Consider the following 3,573-nt stretch of genomic DNA (forward strand, 5'->3'; position numbering starts at 1 on the left):
CACCTATAGAATCCTACATATCCCAAAAAAGAACGAACCTCCCTCACAGAAGAAGGGTGAGGTAAACTGGTAATGACATCAACCTTGGTCAGGTCCACAGAAATTCCCTTATCAGAAACTACGTGTCCTAACACTATGCCTTGTCTCACCATGAAGTGGAATTTTTTGAAATTGAGGACAAGGCTAGTGTTAACTCATCTCTCTAGGACCTTAGCCAAGTTCTCTAAACAGCTATCAAAAGAAGCCCCATATACACTGACATCGTCCATAAAGACTTCCAGACAACTCTCCATGAGATCAAAACAGACATAGTCATGCACCGCTGAAAAGTGGCAGGTGCATTGCATAACCCAAATGGCATCCTTTTGTAAGCAAAGGTGCCAAAGGGACAAGTAAAGGTGGTCTTTTCCTGATCCTCAGGAGCAATATGTATCTGGAAGTAGCCTGTAAAACCATCAAAAAAGCAGTAATGAGATTTACCTGCAAGTCGGTCCAACATCTTATCAATGAATAGCAAGGGGTAATGGTCTTTCCTTGTTGCCGCATTCAGCTTCCTATAATCAATGCATACCCGCCAAGCATTTTGCACCCTTGTTCTGACCACTTCACCATCATCTTTCTTGACAGAAATGATTCCTAATTTCTTTGGAATAACTTGAACTGGGCTCACCCACTCACTATCGAAAATCAGATAAAAATACCCGCATCAAGCAACCTTGTGACTTCTTTTTTCACCACATCAAGAATGGTGGGTTTGAGCCTTCTTTGTTGTCTAACTGGCCGAGCTCCCTCTTGAAGGAAGATGCGATGCATACACATACGGGGGTCAATCCCACAATGTCGGCTAAGATCCAACCGATTGCTTTCTTGTGCTTTCTTAGGACCTCTAGGAGCTTCTCTTCTTCTTGGCTAGAGAGCTCGCTAGCAATGATTACCGGAAACCTTTGGTTATCCTCAAGGAATGCATATTTCAAGTGGAAAGGTAGAGGCTTCGATTCAGTTTTTGCTTCAAGTTGAGGTTCTTTCTCACCAAGATCATGAAGCTCATCCTCATCGGTTTTCTCTTGTTTATCCTCATGTTTATCCTTCCCTTCAATAACAGGATAGTACAACCTGTTGCAATCTTCTCTTTGTATCTCCATTACTACCTCATCAATCACATCACAACGGAGGACGGAGTGCTCTTCAGGTGGATGTCTCATGGCCTCTTCCAAGTTAAACTTGATGGTCTTGTCACCTACCTCAAAAGAGTATGTGCTGGTAAAGGCATCCAATTTAAATTTAGAGGTCTTCAAGAAAGGTCTACTAAGCAAAACGGAGGAGGAACTTCCATTATCCATCGAAGGCATTTCTAGGATATAGAAATCAATTGAAAACACTAAGTCCTTGATTGTCACAAGCACATCTTCCGTTATCCCTACTACGGTGATCACACTCTTGTCGGCTAAGGCAAATTTGGCGGCCGACCTTTTCAATGAAGCTAAATTCAACCTTGCAAATATAGAGAGTGGCATTATACTCACACAAGCCCCCAAATCACACATGCAATCATAAAAGGCAACTCCACCAATCTAACAGGATACTAAACAAGGTCCGGGGTCACTATACTTTTTCGGAATAGGCTTCATCAATAAAGAAATGGAACCACCCAATGACAATGTTTCCAACTCACCAATCCTATCTTTGTGTGTGCACAAGTCCTTTAAAAACTTAGCATACTCTGGAATTTGTTGAAGCAAGTTTAGATCAAACTCCGGAGTTTTCTTGGCCTTCTTTACCATGGAAGGGAATGAAATGGAAATGGGTTCATCCATTATGGCCTTCCTCTTGGGTTCCTTAAGGCTCACTTCTTCTTCCTCTTGCTTTGTGTCTCCCTCACCTTCCTCATGTTAAACTTCAACAACTACTTCCTCCTCATGAATGTCTTCCATGTAGTCTCCGACCGTAGAGTAATGGCGTTAAGACCACCTTTTAGGTTTGGAAGGGGGTGGGATAGAAGGCTAGAAGAGCTTGAGGCTTGGTTGGTGTTGGTATTTTTGGAAGGAGGTAGGGACATCCTTGAAAGTATTTTGGTTATGTTGGATAATTGAGCACTCATGTTACCAAATTGTGCATTGAGATTCCTAGTGTTCTCCTCATTTTTCTCTACCATAACCCTAAGTCTCTCTTGCTCTTGGTAGAGTGCACGGTGAGAGTCATCACCTTGGGTTGTGGGAGAAGAAGAGGGTTGATTGGTTTGTTGTTTTGATTTTATTGTGAGTGTTGGTATGGTTGGTTATGGTGGTTTTGGTTGGCTTGGTGGTTATTGTTGTGGTATTAGGAAGAAGATTGGTAGTTGTTGTAGTAATGAGAAGATGAGTTGCCTTGGTTCCATCTTTGATTGGGGTTGTTTCCTGGGCATTGTCCCTCCACCCTTGATTAGAACTATTACCATGAGAGTAATTGTTTTGACCTTGAGATTGATAGGGTGGGTGATAAACCACTATTTTATGGTTTATCTTGGGCTTAATTGAGTAGTAAAATCAACTCTTTACCCACTTATTCATACTATTCGCATGTTTTACATTTGCCTTCCTAATTATGTGCTTTGATTGAAAACATGCTTCTTTGGCCTTAAGTTCCCTATGTTTAATCCTTTCTTATTACCATTAGATGCCTTGATATATGTGTTAAGTGATTTCAGAGATTACAGGGCAGGAATGGCTCAGAGGATGGAAAGGAAGCATGCAAAAGTGGAAGGAGTACAAGAAGTTGGAGAAATTCCTAAACAGTGCAGCCTGACCTCCTCGCACTCAAACAGCTATAACTTGAGCTAAAGAGGTCCAAACGACGCGGTTCCAGTTGCGTTGGAAAGCTAACGTTTGGGGCTTCGATTGATATATAATATGCCATAGTTGCCCTGAAGCTAGGTGACGCGACCGCGTGATCCACGCGGACGCGTCGCATTGACGAAAAACCAGCGTGGCAGATTTCTCCTCCAGCAATTTCTGGGCTATTTTCGACCCAGTTCTCAGCCCAGAAAACACAGATTAGAGGCTATAAAGTAGAGGGATTGCATCCATTCATGAATAAGCTTTCAAATTCACAATTTTAGGAGTTGATGTAGTTTTTAGAGAGAGAGGTTCTCTCCTCTCTCTTAGGATTAGGATTTAGGACTTCTCTTAGTTTTAGGAGTAACTCTCAATCCTAAGTTCAATATTTTTTGTTATTTATTTTCCTAATTTAATTTATGAATGTCCATGTCATATTTAAGTTCTTTTGTGAATGCAATTCGAGGTATTTTCAGATTTAATTTTGCTTTGCTTCATTTATAAATGCTTTTAATTTAATTTAGATATTTTCCCTTTTGGCTTTGGTTGATTAATTGGTGACCCTTGATTTATCAAACTCATTGTTGATTGAAATATTGTGTTTAATTGTGTGGTTTTATCATGATCTTTACCCACTTATTCATTAATTTAGCATGCATTTATATTTCCTTCCTGAAACTATTACATGATTGAAAACTGCTTCCTAGGAACTTTTAATTATGTATTTTTAATTCTCCTTTATTCCATTTGATGCCGTGATCTG

The sequence above is a fragment of the Arachis ipaensis genome, chromosome B4, assembly GCF_059453495.1.
Source record: "Arachis ipaensis isolate K30076 ecotype BB chromosome B4, ASM5945349v1, whole genome shotgun sequence".
In the NCBI taxonomy this organism is placed as follows: Eukaryota; Viridiplantae; Streptophyta; class Magnoliopsida; order Fabales; family Fabaceae; genus Arachis; species Arachis ipaensis.